At 37.6% G+C, this 27,343-nt stretch overlaps 1 pseudogene; it reads left to right on the top strand.

Moving 5' to 3' along the window:
• The first annotated feature begins 279 nt into the window (after window positions 1-279).
• LOC121495138 lies at window positions 280-10,115 on the top strand (annotated as a pseudogene).
• Window positions 10,116-27,343: the final 17,228 nt, after the last annotated feature.

Below are 27,343 nucleotides of genomic sequence, written 5' to 3' on the forward strand. Positions count from 1 at the left end.
TGCAATATTAATTGGCTTTATCAAGTATTAGTGTAGATTGGTGCCTGGGAATAATCATACAGATCTCTCAGCAAAAAGGTTACCTGATAGAACCAGGTCAGCTCTAAGGGCCTGGGGCATGTGCATCATTGCTTCATTGTAAAAATGCAGAACAGAGTCAGAGATTACTCCAACATCTTAAACTGGCACAGGTGGAAAATGAAACCAGAGAAGGTCAAATGAAAGGCTATTGTATTGGGAATCAGGAGAGTGGTTCCTCCTTCTCCTGAGAGAGGATAAATGCATTTTCCCAAGGTGACAAGGTAAGTGATAGGGTGCCCAGATGACCTTTTCTGACCCAGGAGAGCATGCTTTCTTCTATCCACATGAGCTGCAGAATGAGCCAGACCTTTATTCAAATTCTAGCTTTACCAGTTATTAGATGTGTGACCTTAGGCAAGTTATTTCCCCCCTTGACATCAAGATAAAAAAGAAAAAAAAAGTGAGTTCTTTGCTCTCAGAGAACTAAAGTAAATCTGACACAAATAGATAGACTAGGTTGAAAAGGAGGAGCCAATGCCATTTCCTGATTTTTCTGCCCTGCATAAGACTCATTGTTGTAATTATAACTAAGAAGGTAAAATGTACTGCTTCAGCAAGGGACAGGCTCCTTCCTCTTCTCCATAGCTGCCAGGCTGACTCCTGGAGTAGGTATGATTGTTTTGAGGGAAAGGCAGGAAATCAAGACAGTACTTTCAATATAGATAGTATTTATTGATTATTCAGAGCTGTCAACTGTACTTAGAGCTTTATATATGTGATCTCCTTCAGTTCCCCAATAATTCTGTGGATTACTATCTCAGTTGTACAGATGAGAAAACTGAGCTTCAGAAAGATTAAGTGACTTGCCCAAGTCCTACTGGATTTAGCATCTGATTCTAAGCTACTAGCAAACTAGAAAGTTCTTATGTGAATCTCAACAAAGCTGCAGACTTCCCAGTACATTTATCATAACCAAACTCAGGACTTTCCAATACAAATAAGGAGGCCCTGCCAGTCCAAACATACTTCTTAACTCCCAGATATCATTACCATCCCCCATGCAACAGAATTTTTAATGCCAATTCAATAATATTGCTACATTCCAACAATTTGCAAGGCACTGGGGTGATGTAGCAATTAAAAAGAAATAAGTGAGACCTTTCATGTCCTCAAAGAAGTTATAGTTTAGCATGAAGTGGACAAGGAAAGAAATAACAGCAGGTTAGGTCACCTTATTCTGAGACATACTTGAGCTGTACAGATGCACAAAGGATGGAGGAAGGAAAGGAACAGTTAGGGAGACATTGAGAGAAGACAGGGAAGAAAGAAAGAAGAAAGAAGAAAAGAAAGAAGAAAGAAAGAAAGAAGAAGAAAGAAAGAAAGAAAGAAAGAAAGAAAGAAAGAAAGAAAGAAGAAAGAAAGAAGAAAGAAAGAAAGAAAGAAAGAAAGAAAGAAGAAAGAAAGAAGAAAGAAAAGAAAGAAAGAAAGAAAAGAAAGGAAGAAGGAAACAATGGGCAGCCCAGGTGGCTCAGTGGTTTAGCGCCGCCTTCAGCCCAAGGCATGAATGATCCTGGAGGCCCGGGATGGAGTCCTGCATCAGGTTTCCTGCATGGAGCCTGCTTCTCCCTCTGCCTGTATCTCTGCCCCCCCCCCTCTCTCTCTCTCTCTCTCTCTCTCTCTCTCTGTGTGTGTGTGTGTGTGTGTGTGTGTGTGTGTGTGTCTCATGAATAAATAAATAAAATCTTTTTTAAAAAGAAGGAAACGAGGTCTTTGAGCACATACTAGCACACACTGTGCTAGGCTATGCATAGATTTCTCTCTTAATTCTCCCAACATTCCATTATAAGTTATATCACTTCCATTACATCCCTGCTCCAAATCCTGCAGTGGTTTTTCATCACACTCAGAATGACCTGGTCCTTCCTCTGTACCACATGGACCCATTTATCATGCCTTGAACACACCAAGCTCCCTTCAATCTTATAGCCTTTAGTACATGCTGTTCTCTCCATTCAAAATATTCCCCACTCCACTCCAGATAACCAACTGGCCTGCTTCTCTCCCTCTTTTCATTCCAATCTCTCCTCAAATGTCACTTACACAGAGATGCTTTCCCTGACTCCCCTAGTAACCCATCTCCCACCTTTACTCTCTGTCTTCTTACTCTGTTTTATTTTTTAAGGCATTTACCATTACGTAACCTCTATAATTACTTGTTTACTGTCTGTCTCTCAACCCCTCCACTAGAACATGAGTTCCATGAAGGCAGTAATAATCTCCAGACTCTAAACAGTGTCTGGCGCATAGTGAGGGCTCAAAAAAAAAAAAAAGTTAAAATGAGCTAATGAATCTGTCTTTGTGATAAAAAGAAACTGGGGCTCTGAGAGTTGAGTTCCTCAACCAGTTCCCACAGATGGACCTACTGACTTCACGGGACTATTGTGAGGCCCACTCCTGCTTCACTTACACTTCTAGCCTTCTAATTCTCTCTGCTGCCAGATCTCCACATAGCTGGCTCCTTTCTTTCAGAAAGGTCTTCCGGAGTCCCTCTACCTAAAAGTTGCCCCCCAATCCCAGTCATCTTCTATCATTACTCCATGTTACATTGTTCATAACACTTACACTCTCTAACATAATCTTTTTGTTTGTTTCCTTTTTAAATCACCTTCCCTAGGAGAATGTAAGTACCATGAGACCATATCTTCTTTGTTTGCTGGTCCACTCAGAACAGTGAAAGCACAAATTAGGCAATTAAAATATAACCATTATAGGCATACTTCTTTTTATTATGCTTTGCAGATGCTGCACTTTTTACAAATTGAAGGCTTGTGGCAATCTTGCATCAAGCAAGTAAGTCTATCAGCACTATTTTCCCACCATTTGCTCACATCATGTCTCTGTGTCACATTTTGGTAATTCTTCCCAATATTTCAAACTTTTTCATTATTGCTATATTTGTTATGTTGATCAGTGATCTTTAATGGAGTCTGAAGATATGACTGCATTGTTGCAATCTCATGATAAAACTTTAATGGATGTGCATGTTGGCCATGTCCATGTCTTCCTCTGTGAGATTTCTCTTCATGTCTTTTGCCCATTTCATGATTGGATTGTTTGTTTCTTTGGTGTTGAGTTTAATAAGTTCTTTATAGATCTTGGAAACTAGCCCTTTATCTGATATGTCATTTGCAAATATCTTCTCCCATTCTGTAGGTTGTCTTTTAGTTTTGTTGACTGTATCCTTTGCTGTGCAAAAGCTTCTTATCTTGATGAAGTCCCAATAGTTCATTTTTGCTTTTGTTTCTTTTGCCTTTGTGGATGTATCTTGCAAGAAGTTACTGTGGCCGAGTTCAAAGAGGGTGTTGCCTGTGTTCTCTTCTATGGTTTTGATGGACTCTTGTCTCACATTTAGATCTCTCATCCATTTTGAGTTTATCTTTGTGTATGGTGAAAGAGAGTGGTCCAGTTTCAGTCTTCTGCATGTGGATGTCCAATTTTCCCAGCACCATTTATTGAAGAGACTGTCTTTCTTCCAATGGATAGTCTTTCCTCCTTTATCGAATATTAGATGACCATACATTTCAGGGTCCACTTCTGGGTTCTCTATTCTGTTCCATTGATCTATGTGTCTGCATCACTTGCCATCAGGGAAATACAAATCAAAACCACAATGAGATACCACCTCACACCAGTGAGAATGGGGAAAATTAACAAGGCAGGAAACAACAAATGTTGGAGAGGATGCGGAGAAAAGGGAACCCTCTTACACTGTTGGTGGGAATGTGAACTGGTGCAGCCACTCTGGAAAACTGTGTGGAGGTTCCTCAAAGAGTTAAAAATAGACCTGCCCTACGACCCAGCAATTGCACTGTTGGGGATTTACCCCAAAGATTCAGATGCAATGAAACGTCGGGACACCTGCACCCCGATGTTTCTAGCAGCAATGTCCACAATAGCCAAACTGTGGAAGGAGCCTCGGTGTCCATCGAAAGATGAATGGATAAAGAAGATGTGATTTATTTATACAATGGAATATTACTCAGCAATTAGAAACGACAAATACCCACCATTTGCTTCAACGTGGATGGAACTGGAGGGTATTATGCTGAGTGAAATAAGTCAATCGGAGAAGGACAAACAGTGTATGTTCTCATTCATTTGGGGAATATGAATAATAGTGAAAGGGAATATAAAGGAAGGGAAAAGAAATGTTGGGAAATATCAGGAAGGGAGACAGAACATAAAGACTCCTAACTCGGGGAAACGAACTAGGGGTGGTGGAAGGGGAGGAGGGCGGGTGTTGGAGGGGAATGGGTGACGGGCACTGAGGTGGACACTTGACGGGATGAGCACTGGGTGTTTTTCTGTATGTTGGTAAATTGAACACCAATAAAAATTAATTAAAAAAAAACAAAGAGAGGTAAAAAAAAAAAATGGATTGAAGACTGGAGCATAAAACCTGAAACAATAAAATTCCTAGGAGAAAAAAAAAAAAAACTTTAATGGATGAAGAGTTGCTGCTTCTGGGTGAGCAAAGAAAATGATTTATAGAAATAGAATGTCCTTCTGGTGAAGATGTTGTAAAGACTATTGAAATGACAAAAAGGGATTTAGAATATTACATAAATATAGTTGATAAAGCAGCAGCAGGGTTTGAAAGGACAGACTCAAATTTTGAAAGAAATTCTGTGGATAAATGCTATTGAACAGCATTGCATGCTAACAGAGAAATTGTTCATGAAAGGAAGAGTCAATTGGTGTGGCAAACTTCATTGTTGTCTTATTTTAAGAAATTGGCACAACTGTCTCTGCCTCTCTCTCCCTGTGTCTCTCATGAATAAATAAATAAAATTTTTAAAAAAAGAGAGAGAAATTGGCACAACCACCCCAGCCTTTAGCACCACCATCCTGATCATCAGCAGCCATCAACACTGAAGCAAGACCAGCAAAAAGACTAGGACTCGCTCAAAGCTCAGATGATGATTAGCATTTTTAGCAATCAAGAATTTTAAAATTAAAGTGTGTACATTTTTAGACATAATGCTATTGCACACTTAATAGACTACGGTATAGTGCAAACATAATTTTTATATGCACTGGGAAACCAAAAAAATTCATTTGACCTGCTTTATTACAGTATTTGCTTTATTGGGATAGTCTGAAACCAAACTCACAGTATCTCTGAGGTATGCTTATAATCGAAAGAGAGTATGTGTGGAGATCTCTTGGCAACATTCCTGGCCCGTGACAAGTGCTTATTAGCTACTAATTATTTATTTCTTAGGAGTAGAGTTGATGAAATGAATAATTGTAAGACTTTAATACACAAAGATCACAGAAAAAGAAATTCAAAGCAAAAGGAATAGTATTTTTAAAAAAGGGTAGCTTAATTTAGATTATATTCCCAAGGTATTTTTGCCCTATAAGCCTGTGATCTGGGTAAAAATGGTAGAAATTGTCCTCAGTGCAATTACAGGGGTTCTGAGAGATTCTTTCACTCCTTACGGATCAAAAACATTGTGTTTCAATCAAAAGCATGGCTTTGGGTACCTTCCTACATAATTCTACATATTTATAAAGTATGTAAATATTTCAGCTTCAGGAATGGCACCCAATGTGCAATTTAATTTTGCAACTTTTTACTCCAAGCTTACAAAAGTAGTTACTTTCACCTGTGGCAGTTTGGTGGAATTATAAGTGACTATCGAGGATTGGCAAGAGGCAAAACACCAAACAAAAGCAATAAACCTGGAAATACATAGGACACATGGCCTGAAACATATATAATTTTTTAAAGATTGATTGATTAATTTGAAAGAGTGTGTGCATGCACGAGCCGGGGGTTGGGAACAGGGAAAGGGAGAAAGAGAATCCTCAAGCAGAGTCCCCACGGAGCACCATGCAGAGCTCAATCCAAAGACCTCAAAATCATGATCTGGACTGAAATCAAAAGTCAGACACTTAACCAACTGAGCCACCACTGAGGCACTGCAAAACATATATAGCTTTTAATTAATAATTTAAAACAAGACCTGATTCTTCCAGAAGAAAGAACTGAAAGAAGTGATAAAAATTCAAGTCCTAATATGTAAAAAAAATGAATAAAGTATCCACATGATTTCAAACTTCCCTCACAGCCAACAGAGATTGGAGGGTAACTTCATCATCCCAGAGTAAATCTTTATTTTGGGATTTGGGGGGCACAACTGCTATTGCCATAAAACATAACTGAAAAACTCGTTGGCTCAAAATATATATATATAAATCAAAACCAAAAAACTCTCATAGGCTCCACAACCTCCTGAAAAAAGATGAAGAGCTGAAGGATATTGCAAAGAACAGTGGACTGAGAATAAAAAGATCTGCATTCAAACCTTCACTCTGTAGTACATAAGAACAGAGGGATGGAACAGAAGGGTCAATGTATTGACTATTTACTGCCTATCACTGCTCTCTATACTTATACTGCTTTCTTTCCGAGAGAAGGGTAATGCCCAAGAATTATCCTGGGAAGGCAGGCCTCCCAGGAAAGACGTTAGCTTTCTACAAAGTTGCATGAAAATTCAGCAATGGGCTATTGCTTAAGGCATTAATCCCGGCCAATGATGGCAAGTCTTGGACCACAACTCTTAGACTCCAGTCCACTAATCACTTCAAGGGAGAGACAGATATCCCCAACCATAAACGCTGAGTTAGCAACATACAGCTGGAGCCACTCTTAATGGTGTTATATCCTGGCTGGCCATCAGCAACAACAAGGAAGAGCTGATGCTTTCCTAAATATTCATCCTAAAAGCCCCAAATCCCAAGAATGGGAATCTCTTTGCCAGAATCTGATTTCCATCCATGCCAGATTGCTGTGTGTTGTTCCAGCATCTTATGAACAGGGAGAAAATCCCACATCTGCTACTTTATGCCATTCTAAGTTTTCTCCCAGGGCTGGTATGTGTACATTCTGGCTATTTGCCCCAGTTCCCACAATATCTCTACTTATCAAGGGAGGAATAACACTTGATTTCCATTCAAGAGCTTGCTGAAATGGAAAAGGAAGGTTAAAATATATAGTTTTACATATGAATTTATATATGGCTTACTCCATGACTTCTGATGTCTCTCCTCTCTCATTTCACTGAGTCTCTGCAGTAAATACATAAAATAAATAAATAAAATAACATTTTATTTTTGAAATATATTTAAATAAATTACATATTTTAAACATGTTTTAATATATATTTTAAATATGTGTTAGTCATGTATTTATATATACTTACATATTTTAAATATATGTATTATACTTTAAATATATATAGTATACTTCTGTATGATGTATATATGCATTATATATAACATATATATATTTGTGTGTTTTATAAATTTTTATATATAAACATATTTAAGTGTTTTTTAAATATATGGTTTATATACTATGTTTCTATTTCGGGAATTTTGAAGTCTCATGGCAAAGACCTCAGCCATCTCTTCACACAAGGCAGAATGGGTACCTCAAAGCTACAAGGCTCTTAGGGCACCATGTGGACACTGATGTCGATGGGATGCCTGGGATGCTGAGCAGGGCTGTGTGAGAATGTCTTGTAGTAGTGGCAGTAACCACGGTAGACCGGGCTGCCTCTGAGAGACTCAGAGGATCTTTGCAAATAGTCCATGAATGAGTAACTTCCACTACTCTCCTGAGTGGTCTGCTTCTTCCTCGAGATGTTCCATCCTGCCCAGATTTTTAAGTGATCCAGACCACCCCCTCCATATCTACACATATGCACACTTCCTGCAGTGGATTGTGTCAAATTACATTAGCTTTGTCATAGGTTCACTATTAGGAGAATCTGGAGTAATGCCTATCCTAACACACAAACAAGAATTCTTCTTTAGCTTCCTAATTAACACTACATTATCCTTTCCTGTCTGTAACCCTGCCCTTAATTCCAGTCTAGCCCAAGATGCTATTGAAGGTGGCTTGGGATGCAGTCCTACATGCTCCTCTCTAATCCAGACATAGCTTGTACTAGGAGAGCTGGAATTCTGAACACAGTCTCTTTCCCATGAAGAGCTAGATTTTTTTCTTTCTCTTTCTTTCTTCTTTCTTTCTTTCTTTCTTTCTTTCTTTCTTTCTTTCTTTCTTTCTTTCTTTCTTTCTTTTTCTTTCTTTCAGAACTCCTAAGAGATGTCTTAGGAGTTGTTATGGGTTGTTTTCCCACCAAAAAGTCCTAACTCCTAGTACCTCAAAATGTGACCTTATTTGGAAGTAGAGTCTTTACAGAGGTATCTGAAATGAAAAGCATTAGTGTTGGCCCTAACCCAATATGACTGGAGATTTTATTAAAAGAGGAAATTTGGGGCAGCCTGGTGGCCTGGGTGGCTCAGCGGTTTAGCGCCATCTTCAGCCCAGGGCATGATCCTGGAGACCAGGGATCGAGTCCCATGTTGGGCTTCCTGTAAGGAGCCTGCATCTCCCTCTGCCTGCGTCTCTGCCTGTCTCTGTCTCTGTCTCTGTCTCTGTCTCTGTCTCTGTCTCTGTGTGTGTGTGTGTGTTTCTCATGAATAAATAAATAAAATCTTTAAAAAAATAAAAGAGGAAATTTGGACAGAGAAGAAGACAAGTATTGGAGGAAGGAAATGTGAAGAGACTCAGGGATAAAACGGTCATCTGTGAGCCAAGAAGAGGCCCTGGAACAGGGATCCCTCCCTCACAGCCCTCAAATGGATTCAATTCTGAGGGTACTTTGATCTTGGACTTGTCTCCAGAACCATGAAACAATATACTTTTGTCACTTAAGTACCAGTCTGTGGGACTTTGTTATAGCAGCCCCAGCAAACTAATACAGGAGGGATCCAGAGTTTCCAAACTTGAAATGCATGTAATTGCATTGGCTTATTCCCAAACTGGCAGTATAGCCCCAAATGATGTCCCTGACCAAGTTAAGTAGTGGATAGAGTCTAATAGTGTGCAGAATGCCTTGATGATGGTTAGGAAGCACTTGCTACATATAGTAAATATCAGCTTTACATTTAGCTAACTTGCAGGCAAATTAAAGATTATATAAGAATAATGTTAATAAGCACTACTGGTTTTTTACAGTGATTTTAAAAAAACTACAGTTTTTTATAGTGCCTTCCACACTACCCAAAGGAAGGTCCATATGGCATTGTTCTGGGTTCCCATTGTCACTTAAAGGGAAGCTTTCACAGTGTCTGAAGCCCTTAATGTCCTGCAAGTGAAGGAAAAAGATGTCCTCAAATTCCTTACAGCAGAAATCCACTTAGGTGATACCAACCCTGACTTCCAAATGAAACAGTCCATCTACAATAGGAAAAGTGATGGTATTTACATCATAAATCTCAAAAGAAACTGGGAGAAGCTTCTACTGGCAGCCATTGTTGCCATTAAAAACCTAGCTGATGTCAGTGTCAAATCATCCAGGAATAGTGGCCAGTAAGCTGTGCTGAAGTGCACCACTGCTACTGGAGCCACCTCTATTGCTGGCCACTTTACTCCCAGAACCTCCACTAGATCCAGGTAGCCTTCTGAGAGCCTAGACTTCTGGTGGTTACTGATCTTAGGGTGGACCAACAGTCTCTCATGGAGGTGCCTTATGTCAACCTGCCTACCATTTCTCTGTGTAACAGAGACACTCCCCTGCGCTATGTGGACATTGCCATCCCTTGCAACAACAAGGGAGATCACTCAGTGGGTCTGATGTGGTGGATGCTGGCTCAGGAAGTTCCGCACATGCTTTGCACCATTTCCTATAAACACCCGTGGGAAGTCATGCCTGATCTCAGCTTCCACACAGAACCTGGAAATACTGAAAAGGGAGAGCAGGTTATTACTGAAAGACTGTGACCAAGGAGGAATTTCAGGGTGAATGGACTGCTCCAGTTTCCAAGTTCACTGCTACTCAACCTAAAGCCACAGACTGATATGAAAGGGTGCAGGTGCTCTGTGTGCCACTAAGCAGTTCCCTACCAAAGACTGGAGCACTTAGCCTGCCACTGAAGACTGATCTGCAGCTCCCACTGCTCAGGCCACTGAATGGGTAGAAGCAGACACTGAGTGGTCTCTTAAGCTACTGTTATAAAAACTCAAACAAAACAGAAACAAGGTTGACGGAAAATAAACAGTTTCTAAAAGTTGTAAAAAAAATAGATAACTTAAAGTTCATGGTACATGGGAATGTTTTTAGAGCAAAGTTACAAAACCAAAGAATTAATTTATGGTGTTAACCTATCAGGACACTTATCTGAGTATGAGCTGGGAAAATGTTTTCATTGTCTCTGGAAAGCTGGGGTTTCCACATATTTCCCATTGGTCATTTATCCAATGGTTTCTACATGGCTATATAGATATTTCACATATATAAAAATATCTTACATATAAATTAATTTTTACATATATATTTAAAAATTAGATCATAGTAGACCATTTGCATTCTAGTTCTTTTTTCTTGACAATATTTAAGTAACGTATGGACAACACATAGACATCTTTTCTTGTTAGTATGTTTCTTCCACTTATAATGGAGTTACATACTGATGAAGCCATCATATATTGAAAATATAATTTGAAAGTGCACTTAGTGCACTTCATTTACTAAACAGCATAAGTTAGCCTAGCCTACTTTAAACATGCTCAGAACAGTTACATTAGCTTATGGTTGGGCAAAATCATCTAACACAAAGCTTATTTTATAATATAGCTTTGAACGTCTGTCTTTGAATGTGTAATTTATTGCATACTATACTGAAAGTGAAAAACAAAGTGGTTATAAATGTATTGGTTGTTTACCTTCAGAATCAAGTGGCTGACTGGGAGCTGCAGCTTACTGCTGCTGCTGCTCAGGATCATGAAAGAGTATTATACTGCATATTGTTAGCCTGGGAAAAGATCAAAATTCAAAAGATTCAGAGTTTGAATTATGGTTTCTACTGAACTTATATTGCTTTGCCCCATTTTTGTAAGGTTCAAAAATCACAAGTCAAAGACAGTTTGTACACCTAATGTATTCTTTTTAATGAGTGACTGGTAGTTTGTTGTATTAGCACATTTCACTTAAGCATTCCTCTCCTAATGGATATGTATATTGTTTCCAGTCTTTCACTAATTTAAGGATTTCTGGGGGCACCTGGTTGGCTGTCAGAAGAGCATGCGACTCTTGATATCTTGAGTTTGTGCTCCATATTGGGTATAGAGATTACTTAAATGAATAAATAAATAAGAACTTGAAGAAAAAATGCAGGCAATGCTACAGTGAACATCCTTCTACATGCATCTTTGCATATTCATGTTTCTTCATGATAAATTTCTAGAAACCACACTTCAAGTTGATCATAATGTTTAGGTGCAAAATTGTGTAAATAGAGCAATACAGTTAGTCAATTCCTAAGGTAGGCTAGGAAGGAGATTTTAGACTGAGGCGATTTTAGTTACAAGGTCCTGAGACACATGAACATTTCCTTGGTCAAGCTTTGTAGTTTTGTAATTACACTTTTGCAGGGTCAGCTCAGTGCAGCAAATCCCAGTTCAGTGGATCCTGCAAGTCCTTTCTAGTTTCTCTGTAAGTAGTTGCTTCACTTGGCTAAAGTTCACTGTAAATGGTTTGAATCAGGCCAAAGATGCCTAGAGTTTAGGTTATTCCTTCCAGCCCACAGTAGCTATTTTCTCTTTAGTTTTTTTATGACACCACCAAGTATTGAGAGGGACTACCCATTATGTGTCAAGGGAGTGAGGCAGAGAAAAAAAATAACACTTTCCTATTGAGAAATTGTCAGTTGTGGGGCACCTGGATGGGTCAGTTGGCTAAGCATCTGACTCTTGATCTCAGCTTAGGTCTTGATCTTAGAGTCATGAGTTCAAGCCCTACATTGGGCTCCACACTGGGCATAGAGCCTACTTAAAAAAAATTGTCCTTTGTCAGAAAATAAACTAATGACATCACTGAACTGGCTTCTTGACTAGGGTCATTACCAGAAAGGGAAGAGCCCCTGTGGCTTGAATTTGCTATTCTCTTTAGTTGCTTGAACTTTCCTCTCTCTGTGATCACCTATGATATACCCAGTCTTTCAGAACCATTTCGTAGCTTCCCTATATCCCAAGTTTTAACTCAGCCATTATTGTCCATATCTATGTTGGAGGATTGTTTCTTCTTCAGTATGAATCTGGAGACTGAGAAGATCTGAAAATGAGGAGAGCCATAAAAAAGTCATCTGGAGGGTGGCCTCTTGCCTCTGGAATTTCTCTGACAACCTCTCTGAAATGTGGCTCCTTTTGATCTTTAGAATAAAACTTATATTCCTAGCCTTGTAATTAAAATCCTTTGTAGTTGACATATAGATGACCTTTTCAACCATATTTCTTTCATTCTCCTAAACAAGACCTGTACTCTGGTCATTCCTCAACTTCTCCTCTTGGTTTGGCTTATGCCATTTTCTCTGCTTGTTAATGCATTAATGTGGCTTAAATGCCATCACTTCCACCATATCTTCCTTCTTAAACTCCTGTGGCACTTTAACTATATTTCTTTTGTGACACTAATACTATTCTGTGTCTTCTGTGCATCTATCTTTTATCTTCTTCTACAATGTAAACACTTTGAGAACAGATTGATATGACTATGGCTAATCTTTGTATTTTAATATCCATGACATTGCTTAATACTTAGTAGGCATTATTATGGAGGTTGATGGACAGGGCAATCCAATCTTTAGCTGAATGTCCTTGTGCCAGGAAGGCTAAAAGAGTAAACCCATTACACTTTGGGATAGCTTAAATTATTAGGCCATCTGAATCTTATCAGAAAATAGTGCTATATCCCAGCTACCTGAATATTCAAATACAATTCCGAGAGCCACCCACTTCTACTCACCTTGCACCCATTTTCTCACAGGAAGAACTTATACCATTGGATAAATAACCAATGGGAAATATGTGGAAACCCCAGCTTTCCAGAGACAATGAAAACATTTTCCCAGCTCATACTCAGATAAGTGTCCTGATAGGTTAACACCATAAATTAATTCTTTGGTTTTGTAACTTTGCTCTAAAAACATTCCCATGTACCATGAACTTTAAGTTATCTATTTTTTTTTACAACTTTTAGAAACTGTTTATTTTCCGTCAACCTTGTTTCTGTTTTGTTTGAGTTTTTATAACAGTAGCTTAAGAGACCACTCAGTGTCTGCTATAAGCAATCCAAAGATAGGTGGGACTAGTTCCTCATAATGTAATAAATTTCTATCCTAAAACCCCAAATCACAGGACATTCTACATCATTCAGCAAAGAATATAAGGGAAAAGAGAACAAGTCATTCCTATAGACCTGCAGTCAGAACTTTTGCTGATAATTCTAAGATCATTGCCACCCCAAGACTCACTCACTCATTCACTCATCATTTTTTAGACATGAAACTGAGGCCAGAGATATAAAGATACCTGCATAAAATCTCACAACTAATGAGTAGAAGATTTGAGACTACTCATATTTAATTATATCTAGACCGAGTGTAATAATCTTTAGACTTTACAGCTTCAAGCTAAACACATATTGTCACAAGCACCAAACAATGCTTCAAACTTTCCCCATAGCCCTCACCTGATGAGTTTTTTGTAATAACTTTCACAGTTCCATTTATTTCCCTGAAACTGGAACACATTACAAGGGAAAGACTTTTAAAGTAAATGATTTCCATCTCCTTTTTCCATGTCCCTTTTTAGGCACACTGACATACACCTATTATCTACCTTGAGGCTACAATCATACTCAAGGTGTAATCTGAGTTATCCTATCACTTGCAAGAAACCAAAGAAACAATTACTGTAGAATTGAAGGTAAATTAAAAAGGGTCAACTTAAAAGCATAAAGCAACTATGTGTAATAGAAAAATCACAAAAGCAGGACATAGAAGATCTAGGTTCAAGTTCTACCTCTGCAACTAAGTTGTTTTAAGACTTTGGTGAAGCTATTTTTGAACTCTGTGTCTCAGGTTGTACATGTTTGATTTAGGAATCATTCACTTACTCATTTAACAAATATTTGAGTGTTTACATGTACAAGGCATGGTACCAGATGCAGAAGATACAATGTTGGGCCAAACCAATCCAGTAATTACTGGTTCTCATGGAAATACTGGTCTAGAAGGAGAATTAAACATTAAATAATCATACAAATAAATGAATGAGAATTGGAAGACTAATCTTGATTTTTTTGGAACATATAATAAAAGTATCTGAACTGTTCTTGAGCAAGTGATGTCTCAATTGGATTTGATTGGTAAATAGTCTTAACGTGGTGAAAGGAAGAAGGAGCAAACAGGAAGTACGTTCCAGGAAAAGAAACATACCATGTTTAAAGAGCTGGTTTGAAAAACAGAAAGGCCAATGAAAATGGCCACTGAAAAATTTTAAGCATAGGAGTGAATGTCATAGGGTAGTTGTGAGATGATATGAAAAAGAGCATAGAATATTGCTTTAATAATTAAAGTATAAGATATGCTAGGTATTAATAGGAAAATAAAAGTATATAAATCATTTGAAATAACTCTCTTCCCAATTCAAAGGCATTATTAAAATACTAGCTGATAGATTTCAAGATATACTACAAAGCTATAGTAATCAAAACAGTATGGAACTGAATTCAAGCCTGTGTTGGGCTCCATGTTGGGCTTGGAGACTACTTAAAAAAAAAATACCCTAGCTTTGGGACACCTGGGTAGCTCAGTCAGTTAAACATCTGACTCTTGACTTCAACTCAGGTCTTGATCTTGGAGTCATGAGTTCAAGTCCCATGTTGGGCTCCATGCTGGGTATGGAGCCTACTGTAAAAAAACAAACAAACAAACAAACAAATAGCAACAACAACAAGAAACCCAGTATAGTATTGGCACAAAAACAGACACATAGATCAATAGAACAGAATAGACAGTCCATAAATAAACCCATGATTATGTGGTCAATTAATTTTTGACAAAGGAGGAAAAAAGTATGCAATGTGAAAAATAGTCCCTTCAACAAATGCTGTGGGAAAACTGGACAGGTACATGCAAAAGAATAATATTGGACCACTTTATTACACCATACACAAAAATAAACTCAAAATTGATAAAACACCTAAATGTGAGACCTGAAACGATAAAAATCCCAGAAGAGAACACAGGCAGTAATTTCTCTGACAACACATTTTTCTAGATGTTTCCTGAAACAAGGAAAACAAAAGCAAAAATAAACTACTGGGACTTCACCAAACAAAGGAAACAACCAGCAAAACTAAAAGACAATCTACAGAATGGGACAAGATATTTGCAAATGTCATATCTGATAAGGAATTAGTATCCAAAATATATAAAGATCTTATACAACTCAACACCAAAAAAACAAATAATCTAATTAAACAGAAAACATGAACAGACATACAGATGACCAACAGACACATGAAAAGATGTTCAATATCATTCTTCATCAAAGAAACACAAATCAAAACCACAACGACATGTCACCTCACACCTGTCAGAATGGCTAAAATCAAAAACACATGAAACACGTGTTGATGAAGATGTGGGGAAAAAGGCACTCTTGTGCACTACTGGTAAGAATGCAAGCTGATGTAGCTACCATAGAAAACATTATGGAGTTTCCTCAAAAAAATAAAAATAGAATTATCATATGATCCAGTAATCCTACTACTGAGTAGTTACCCAAAGAATATGAAAACACTAATTTGAAAAGATACATGTACCCCTATGTTTATTGCAGCATTTTTACAATAGCCAAATTATGGCAGCAATCCAAAAGTCAATTGGTAGTTGAATAGATATATACACACAATGGAATATTACTCAGTCATTAAAAAAGAATGAAATCTTGTCATTTGCAACAGCATGAATAGATCTAGAGAGTATAATGCTAAGTGAAAAGTCAGTCAGAGAAAGACAAATACCAAATGATTTCACTCATATATGGTATTTAAGAAACAAAATGAAGAAAAAAGAAACAAACAAAAAAACACACTCATAATTATAGAGAACAAACTTATGGTTATCAGAAGAGAGGATGGGTGAGGGGATGTGTGAAATAGATGAAGGGGATTAAGAGTATACTTATCATAATGAGCACTGATTAACATATAGAATTGTTAAATCACTATTTGTACATTTGAAACTAATATAACACAGTATGCTAATTATACTGGAATTAGAATTTAAAATTAAGAAATAAAACACTAGTTGGTATTGTTCAGTGACTAGGATACTCCATTAAAAAGTGCAGAAATGGAATATAACAAATGTAACAGCCACCACAGTGGCTTTCTTCAAGTTGAAAATCTTCCAGCAGCAAGAGCAAAAGATACAGATTCACCATGTTTAAAAGAAGGGGCTGCCTTTAGGAAGACAAATGACAGGATTTGTCAGAGCCACCAATGGATTCGTACCCAGTTTGATACAGTACAAGTGAAATGTCAGAACGAGCCACCCAGGTTGTGATCGAATATAGTTGCTTGGAAACAATTCAAAATGCAGACACCTGACTTCCTGAACTCCTGGGTCAAGTTCCAACCACAGATGTTATAAGCTGACTTTGTCACAACTAAAATTTCTTCCACAAAAAGATACTTTATTTTGAACTTAAACGAAACTTTTTTTAAAAAAAATTTTTAAATGAAACTTTTAAAAAAGTCTCAAAGAAGTTGGTGGGTTTTTTTCTTCCTTAAGAACAACAATGAAAAATTTACTAATAGACTTATAAATGAGGGTGATAGAATGTCAGCTTTGCTAAAAACATTAATTAAAAGAAAATTGACTATTGACATTTCTGCAATTACAAGCTAGTAGACCAAACACAAACCCAAAGGAAAAGCAGAAGTCAAGGTGATATTGTACATGAAAGTGAGTTAAAAGTTTCTGAATAAGCTAAGATATATGACGTCACAGACCTATGGACTTTTATGCTTACAGAAAATCTAAAATAGAACCAATTAAAACTTAAGTGGCAAGAAATTCATAGGAATGACATACTAGGTAGCAATCAGCATGACTTAACAAAGAACAGACCAATGTACATTGTCTTCTTTGACAAAGTGGCAGATCACATAAATAAAGGGAACAAGGATATGTAATCACTATAACTTTAGCCATTTTTTAAGTCCTACCATGATATATATAGTACTATGTAAGAACAATTCTAGAATTTATAGTAATGAGTTGGCTGGAAGGTGATACCAAAAAATAGTTAACTTTACACCAGAATAAATTATAGGTATTTAAAGACTGAACTATACAAAATATAATCATTTAAAAACTAACTGAATATTTATTAAAGCTGTAGAAAAAAGAAACCAGAAGCAATTTGAAAAAAAACAGGAAGAAAAAAAAGGAAAATGACTTACTACACCACCCTCAAATGAACTTACCTCTGAATATCAAAAACATAACCAAAATAAAGACAAACAACTGAATGGAAAAAAAACTTTGGCAAATAATATGACAGACACAAAAATTACCATTTTTGGTAGACAGCAAGGTCACTAATATACCAACAGGAAAATGAGTAAAGAATGATAAAGACAATAGAATTAAGGCCTGGTTTCTAATGAGATCTTGTTTGAGTCACTGCTTAGATCTCTATGTATATTTGTCACCTATATTTGTCACGTAACAAATTAACTCAAAACTTAGTAGCTTAAAAAAACAAATATTTTTATCTCTGTTTCAAGGAATTAGGAACTTAAAAGCAGCTTAGCTGGCTGAGGCAACAAGCCTCAGTCAAAGGCTTGACTGGGGCTGAAAGATCCACTTCCAAGATAACTTACACATACGGATATTGGCAAGCAGCCTTAGTCATACCACATTAACCTCTCCATAGGCTGTCTGAGTATCCTCACCATATGGCAACTGATTCTTCCAGAGTGAATGATTCAAGAAAGAACAAGAGGGAAGCCACATATATTTCATGACCTAGACTCAGAAGTCATACCCTGTCATTTCTACAACATCCTACTGGTCAGCTCTACCCAATGTGGGAAAGGACTATTAGGGATTGAATGTCATAAGACTATTGATTAATAATAGAAAATGTAAATCTTTCCTTCACTCACTAAATATTTATTAAGTATATACTGTCCAGAGTGCTAAGTGCTACTGTAATAAAACCAATTCAAAACAGTAAACCTCACAGTCACAAAAAAACCTTAGAAATAGTTTCATTTCAAAACTGAGCATTCAAAACATTTCAAAAGTCAGCAAAAATGAGAAATGTAATTTCCAAGAGGCCCAACTTCTGTGGGACACCGCATTCATGGGAAGCTCAGAACTCTATTCAATGGCCAGAGGACTGTTCATCGATATGAAGATACCTCTGCCCAACATCAGACTTATCCTAAGCTTGTCAACACAAATTTCCAAACAGATCCAATAACTTTCTAGCTAGGACCAACACAAGAATTATCAACCAGGGCTTTAAAAGTTTAGATTTGAAACCTGTAGAAATTTTCTAGATTATTTCAAATTCAACTCATAATCCTAGAAAGTCTAAAACTCCATCCTACGTACCAAAAATGACATATTTTGTTTTGTTTTTTTCCACCAGCCCTAAAGTGGATATTTTACTTTGCTACTGTCCAATCAACAAGTATTTCTGGAGTATCTGTTAGATGTCAGGCATTATACTAGTTCTGGGGAAATATACACAGTCTTCATGAAAGAAATAGGCATTGAACAAGCAAACAAATAAATAAGCTACATAATACAACTTGTTAGGCCCTAGAAATGAGGACTCTAAGTGTTCTCAATTCATGAAATCTGGATTGTTCTTCTTAAGATCTTGCAAAGCCTGATCATACTAAGGCAGATCAACAAATACAGACCACCATACCAAATGTACAAACATTTCTCATCCTGTGAGGAGCATTCCCAGGTAAAGAATGCTTTGCTTAGAAATTCTTTTTGCCCCTTAAATATTCCAAGAGATCTTGCTTTCTAAGATTCCAGATCTGCTAATGTTGAAATCAATAATGATTTTTATTATATAGTATTAAAATTTTAGGATATAAATTTTAATTAGTATCATCTCATTAAAATGAGATGATAGCTTATTATGTTGTATTACTATGCTGTACTAATAACAGCTTATGAAATTACAAAAATGCTTGGGAAGAGCTAGACCTACCAGATGACAGAAAGGCTGCATCAGGGAGCAAAGGGGAGAGTCCCTCAAAACGGGGTAATAGAACTAAAAAGAAGGGCCCAAACTGTACAGAGCCTTAAGGCCTCTAATAAGGAGTTTGAGTTCTATGCTCATGCAGTGGGAAACCAGTGAAAGATTTTCAACAGGCAAGTGACAAGGTCAGATTTAAATTTGAAGTTCATGTCATATTGCGTTAGACCCATGTATATTGTGCAACAGCGGCTAAGAAATGAGGAGGGTAGTCAGGGCCAAGGAACCAGGCAGCCTGACTTGGCTCACAGAGGGATCAGACCCTTGGCCTTATCTTCATTAGAACAGTGCCATTTATACTTGGGCATAAAATAAATGCAGCTATTTCTACTGATGGTTTGTCCATCCTCATTTACTGAAAGTGAAAGGTCTTCTCTTCATGACTCATCCACAAGTCCTGCTGATCCTCCTAATTAAAAAGTTTTCAAACAAGTTGATACATTAGTTATTATGAGCCCAGACACACCAGGTATAAATCCTTCCTGCCACCCATATGCATGCCAGGACTTCACTGCTCCATCTTTCATCATGATAAGGGAGATTCTTCAATATAATTTTCATGACACCATCTGCCATGTTTTTCTCTCACCTTTTTTTTTTTTTTTTTTTTTGTGAGGTGACTGCTCAGTAATTATGAATATCATATCTGGCATCTTTTAAAAATAAATCTTAACAGAAACTCAAGTGAAAAAAGGAGTCATAAAACTTATCAACTGCAAGTGCTATGGACCACAGACTTAGGAATGCACTGTGGGTTAGTCTTTTTTACACCAAAATCAATAATGCTGCTAAAAATGGAAGTAACTGCATTTGTGGTCATTTTAGTTTTCAGCAAATTGACTGACTCATTCTTGCAACACTTTTAAGCATTGCATCTTTTCATCAGTGTAACTGGTTACACACTGTGAACTCTTAAAGGGGAAAGGACAATTCTGAAAATTAAGCTGTCTCTCCATTCACCTTAAAACTATCCAAGACCTCTGATGCTCAGTCTCCTCTGAGATAACTTCTCTAATTAATCCAAACACATGGTTTAGTCACATTATGTGCCATTATATGTGGCCTCTGGCTCAAAGTCATTAGCAAACGGACATGTACCTTATTTGTTTTTTCTCTTTCCCACTCAATCCCATCCCAAAAAATCCCATATGGACAAGGACTTGGGTGCAAGGAATTTATTGTGGAGATACTCCCAGGAAGCAGCAATTAGGGAATGGAGAGAGTGAGACAAAGAAGTATGAAAAAACAAGGTATTGGTAACCATAGGGCAACTGATGTTCAAAGAAGTGGGGGACTTAACTCTCAAGAGATCACGTAGACTGCACCTAAGAATTTTCTCTAAGGAACAAAGGCAGTAGCATTTATCCTATTTTTCATTGGGTGAGGTTTGCCCCTGGGTCATCAACTCCTCAGTGATTCTGTGCAGGCCAAAACAAAAGAGCTTCAGAGATTTCAGAAAAAGCCTTGAGGCAGAAGAATAGAGAGAAGTTGAAGGCCCTTAGGCTGAAATGTGGTCATCTTGAATGGGAACTGTCCAGCATAAGAACTGTTCAGCACAGCAACACCAGAATTTAGTAGTAGATCAAGGGAATGTGGCATAGGATGCATAAAGTGTCTGCTATAGCACAGAAATGATATCACCAGTGATAATAATAGAGTATGAACAATCATTTATCTTAGTTCTTGGTGTTACAGAGAGCCTGATCATCTGAATGACTCTAAGAATTGTCCAGTAAGTATGAAATGAGCACATACTAAGCACTAGCTAAATAGTATGAAGCAATAAAGGAGTTAAAGACAAGGTGCTCAACTTTCAAAGAATTCACAGTTTGGTAGGGATTTCCAGTAACCACAAACAAATGAATATGTAACTGCTGGTTCTGACTATAAAGGCAGAAAAAATGAAATTATAATAAAGTGGTTAAGAGATTCCACTCTAGAGTCATACACACACTTAGGTTTACCTCTAGGCCAGGATCTGCTCAATGACTACCTTGTAGACAAAGTGCTTACTCTTTGTGTGTCATAATTTCTTTATGTTAAAAAAAAAAGTAAAGTAAAACAATAGCATCTGCTTTAAATATGTAAATGACTAATCACTGCCTGGTACATATTTGGTAACTTTTCATTATTTTTGTGTAAGTGAAGTAGAAATTTAATAGTAGTATATGATGTAGGAAAGAGAAGAATCTCATCTCCATGTCAGACCCTTTCTCATTCTTAAATATAAATTTTCTATAGCTCCTGTTCTAGTGCCATTTTACCTATTCTGGAAGCTATATTATCTGAGGAACTACTTATATTAAAACAAGGAGGCAGGCATTTAAAGGTACAGATATATAGTACAAAAATGCAGGGGCACTAGAGCAATAATAACCTAATTTCAAATCCATACATCTTGCCACTGCATGACTTGAGTAAATTTCTGAAGCACTCTGCCATTTGGCTTTCTCATGTATAAGAGGGACAATATTATTTGCCTCATAAGGCCACTGAGAAGATTAAATGGCAGTATCTCCAAAGGGTTCCCAACATATTTTAGACCCTCAAAAGTGTTATTACTACTCACTATTCATTCAATGGACACTTATGAGGCATCTACTACTTATAAGGCACTTTACTAGGCTTTGGGCAATAAAAAGACAAAAAGCACAAATAAAGTATGGTCTCAACAGACATAAGTCCTACAAGTTAATGTTGTTAATACTACTTAAACAAATCTGGCCATTAGACGGTACCCAAATTAGTAAGTTACCCTAATATCATATGCTAGTATCCTAATATTAAGAAAAGGGAGGTTCGGGAAAGAAGGGAGGAAAGAAGGGAGGCAGGAGGGAAGGAATTAGAAGCTAATTAGCTCTGAGACAGAGTTCCTGGAAATACAAGACAATGAGAGCTATCTAAATTCACATCCTCTCTATGGGCAATCATGCAACATGAACCAAACTCAGAAAAGTTTTCTTTGACACAGAGCTGAGAATATATAAAGCCAATCCTACTCACCTTGGTCTTGGGACATATAATAACACTGCTCTTTCCCAGTCTTTCTAATCAGGTGAAACCAGGATGAAATGTCCATCAATGACATCCAGCAAGGGAAATAATGTCCTAAGTTTGGGTAGAGAGGGAAAAAAGAACAATGTGATCATGAGGATTGCTCTACCAGCTGAGATGCATGTAAGTCCTCACTTCTTTCCTAAGTCACTGCCTTGCAGAATAGGGGTTCTCCAAAAAGGAGGATCTAAGACAACATCCCAATTTTATTGTACCTCAAGAATGGGTCTCAGGATGAGGACAGTCTTCCCAAGTCTGCACTCTTCCTGGCTCAATAATATTCCTTCCTGACATTTGCAGAACACTTCATAGTTCACAAGCCACTTCAATGTCATTAAGTCACTCAATTCTCACAAGAACTCTGTGTTATGTAAGGCTTTTCTCTTCCATTTCATAGATGAACAAGCAGATACTTAGAAAGCTTAAGTAACCTGTTTGAGGTCCTATATCAAGATGAAGAAGGGCTCAGACTGAAAGCCAAGTCTTCTGGCCCCACTTCCAGATCATTTTTCACATTTGCATGTGGCCACTGAGGAAGGGTGAGGTGGAATCAATAGAACTGGGGGGCAATGACAACAGGAAGCAATTTGTCTTCTGAGACCTTGAGAGACCTCCCTCAAATCAGAATTCCCAACTAAAGAGCCAGTGACTCCAAATCTGTGCCATTGCTCCCGGCAGTCAGATGTGAAATCCTTTATGATCATGGAGTCTACTCCATGAAGAGCACCATTAGATTCAAGACAGTAAAATTCATTTGAAACTAATTGGTGAGTAATGAAATTGCTAAGGTTTATGAGGCTTGCACTAACACTAATACAGAGGTACAGTGTCAACAATAAAACTGTAACTGACAAAATTAGCTTTCTGTGGAGAAAAGGCAGGCCTTTTCCCTTGTTCTAGGGGCAAAACCATCATTAGACAATTTCAACAATGACAAAATCACCTGTTCTTGCATGGTCTTAAATAATAAATAGAAAGAATAGCTTCATCCTTAGAAAAAACTACTTATTTGATAATGGGACAAGGTAAAAAAAGTGTAATTCTCTAGTTAAATTGCAAGCATTTACATAAGTGGGTGCGTCTATATAATAAAATCATCAAAGGATGGCCAGAGACAAGAGAAAAATATAGAGCCCCTGTACACCCAAGCTTTCACATACAATTGTCTGCTACCACAGCAGGGTGCCAGAGAAAAATGTTATTTTAAACAGAAAAGGACCAACTTCTCTAGTGGACCTGTGAAAAGGTGTTATCCTCCTATGTACTCCCCCAGAGAGCTGAATGGATCAATCCATTGAGTGTTTAGGAAAATCCACTGCAAAACAACTATTTTAGTTATTGCTTGATTGGTATTGAGTTGTTCTTCGTAATTGTATTGACTAAAAAAAAAAAAAAAAAGAAAGTGTTTTTCTAGAGGTCAGTCTTAGACAGTGTCAGCAAACCCTGGCATTCCCACTGAGAAGGACCTTATCTTTACACTGGCTCTAGAGCCTTGAAGTCCAACATAGTCTATTAGACACACATAGCCACTGGACACAAAAATTATGGCTGGTTCAACTGATATATACACACAGTAAGTGTGAACTATACCCCAGATTTTGAAGACTTAGCATGAAATTAACGTAAGATGATTGTTAATCTCATTAACAATTTCTGCATTAATTACATGTAAAAATGATAATATCTCAGATACACTGGATTAACTAAAATAGATTATTGGATATACTTTAAAAATTAATTTCACCTGTTTATACTTTTCAAAGTATTGCTACTAGAAATGTAAAATTACAAACATAGCTTGCATGTATGACTTCCATTTTATTTCTACAGGACTGTGGTGCTCTGGAGGGTAATATCCTTAGTCCCTAAAGATTCTATCAAGCCATTTAGGTAAGTTTAAAAGAAGAGGGTATAAATGTCATGTTTTAATGCCCTTGAGTTCAAGTAGTTGGAAATGGCTTATTTGCTCTCCAACGTGCTTTGAAAGTAAAAGGATGCGAACCATTGTGTTTGCTGGCCTGGCTGTTTTAGGAAGTTTGAGCTTTCACTGTTTCTAGCAGGAGCTTGTCTGTTTAATGGATCTGTATGGATTCAGTATAGCATGATGGGGCATGTGGGTGTTTAATTGTGACACTTGAGGAGAACACTTATAGCTCAGATGTTAGAATGTGGTACTGATGAGTCTAAGGTTAAGGGTTCAATTTGCATCTACCCACACTTAGCTCAGCTTTTTGTGAACCAGGGATGCACTCTCTGCCTGGGCTTGCTTTCTTGCAAATGTTCACTATTGGTGACAATAGGGGCCAGTAAATAATGGTACCATATGCTCTTAAAATCCATCATAACCACAACAAGCATCTCAGTTTTATCCTTCGGGAGGGAAAGCATCATGTGCCAAGTTTTTCATCCTAAAGGAAAGCATATTGTCCTCCTTTGTTTAAAAAATAGGGCTTTTAAGGGGTACCTGTGTGGTTCAGTCAATTAAGCATCCAACTCTTGGTTTGGGCTCAGATTGTGATCTCATGAATTATGGGATCGAGCCCCATATCAGCCTCTGAGCTCAGTGGGGAGTCTGCTTGAAGTCTCTCCCTCCATCCCTCCCCATTGTTTTCAAATACATAAATAAATCTTTTTTTAAATAAAAATAGGCTTTTTAAAAAGTATATAAGTTTCAAAATAAAGCAAAGGTAAAAAAGCTTATAAAAGTTATTAGGTCCATTCCCTCATTAGCTTCCACAAAATACATTTCCAATATATAAAATTTCTGAAGCTAAATCCTACATACCTAGGAGATTTAGAAGATATAGTGGAAAGTATTTACTTATGTACTGTACCTTCATATAATTCTTCAAAAGTTTACTATTAAGCAACTCAGTATATTAGATTCTTTCATGACTTTTGTCCTTCAAAAGTCAGCAGTACTGTGTAATAGAAATAGAGATCCAGACCACTGGGCTGACTTTGTATTGATGGCTCTACAGCCTGGGACAATTCATTTTCCTCTCTGGTTCTGAGTGTCCCCCTCTATAAAATCAGAGCTTAGATTCACATTTAGTCTAATCTTATAATTCCAGAGCACCCTGGCTGACCATTTTGAACAGCCAAATTAGATATTAGCTTTTCAAATCAATTTTTTTTCTGTCTTCGAGTGCAATAGATGTGACATCTCATGAATTTGGCTAACCTTCAATTTCAACAGCTGTGCCAGGTAGCTTTGGAATAGGCTCCTGTCTCCAGTGGCTTTCGCACCTGTGGTCTGGCTGGCTTGAGCTTTCTGTTTTCTGCCTGCTGTAGCAGCAGGCTGGAAGTGAGAGCAGTTGTGTATGGTGTTCTCTGAGCTTCCTTCCCCCTAGTGACTGAGCCAGGAGATACCTAAGGGTCTTGTCAACAACTAAGGCTGTGTTTCTTTCACCTTGGCTTAAAATATGCTCTGGGAATTACCTTGGCTGGGTTTAGCTAAAGATGTGCCTTCTGAAGTGAAGGCTAACCTTTTATTAAACACCAAGCATCAAGAAGGCTAGAATAAGGTGGTTCTATCATAACTTGCCAACTGTAACAGATCCACAGAATTTGGACAGCAGGTGCTAAAATGATCTTATGAAATAACACTGATTGAGCACTTACTACAGTCTAGACATGTTAGTGTATGTGAATTTCTAATTTAATCTTTATAACAAGTCTATGTAATGTGGTAGAAACTATTATTGTTGTTTTGCAAATGTGGAAACTGAGGTTTAGAGACTAACTTTCATATCAAATCTCAGCTACTCAGTGACAAAGGTGGGTTTGAAAATAGCTAGATCTGTTTGATTACAAAGCTCAGACACATACCTACTTTACCATTGGGATAGTTTTTTTGGAGCTCATTTTGATGCAAAAATTCAGTCGGGGGTGCTTGACTTGATCATTTCTTCTGCCTGGGATGCCTAAACATCTTAAACAGTTGTGCATTAGTTTGAGTCCATTGAGAAGCAGGCACCAAGACAGATTAGATATCACTATTTCTAAACTTCCTTCCACTCCTGTTACTCTGTTTTCTTCCTTTTCAAAGGAAATGCTGGCAGGAAGAGGCACACACAAACCTCGGCAGGGAGCAGACAATTCACAAATTTCTACAATTCAATCTTCAGTGCTAGTGGGCATCAGAGCGTAAAGTGTCCCGGGTATTCCCCTGTACATCTCCTGAGAATGAATTGAGAGACCTGAAACATTTCTGCATTTATGCTCATCTGCCTATTTCTATCCTCTAAATTCATTAGATGTCTGGTCTTTCTTCCAGAGGTAACTCAGATCACACCATAGCACCATGAACCATAAATCATTCTGAATAGAACTCTGTTTCTGGGGCACATTAATAATGATTCAGGGGATCCACTTTTAAAAATGGCCCACCACTGTGTATTTTAGTGGCCCACCAGTATCTACAGCCTGACATAAGGGACAATTTTAACACTCATCCATGTTTTCTACATCCCCATACTTCACTCAGCTTTCCAGAACCGCCTTTAGAATTTCATCTTGCAGGACAGAGCTTAGAAACAGCAAAAGAGCTTGTGAGAAATCATATTTACCAGAAGCTCAACTAGGGGAACAGCTAAGGGAAAAACATGAAGCTTCTTAATAAGCCCCCCAACCCTCAGATCTGATTGCTTTAGATCTGCCAGGTTAACCAGATTCTTATTGGATATCCTGTCTCCTCCACTGTATTGCTCAGATTAAGGACACATCTCTGAACCTCTCCCTAAGCTAAGGCACTTGCCAAGAGCCTATGGTTCATACTGAAAAATGATGGAGGGCTGCTGAGACAATTTCCGCCAATCAGCTGCAATTTTACCAGGCCCAGAACTTACCAGACCTGGACTCTCATTTAGAGAGGCAGCTGGTATATTGGAAGAAGCATTCGCTAACAATAGCTACTAAATACTACATACCAGGCATTTTATATACATTCTCTCTGTTCTGCTGACACCTAAGGAATTGGGTATGATTATCCCCATTTTAGAGGTGAGTGACTTGAAGATTAGAGAGCATCCATGATTTACCCAAGGTCAT

Source organism: Vulpes lagopus, chromosome 7 (assembly GCF_018345385.1).
Source record: "Vulpes lagopus strain Blue_001 chromosome 7, ASM1834538v1, whole genome shotgun sequence".
Classification (NCBI taxonomy): Eukaryota; Metazoa; Chordata; class Mammalia; order Carnivora; family Canidae; genus Vulpes; species Vulpes lagopus.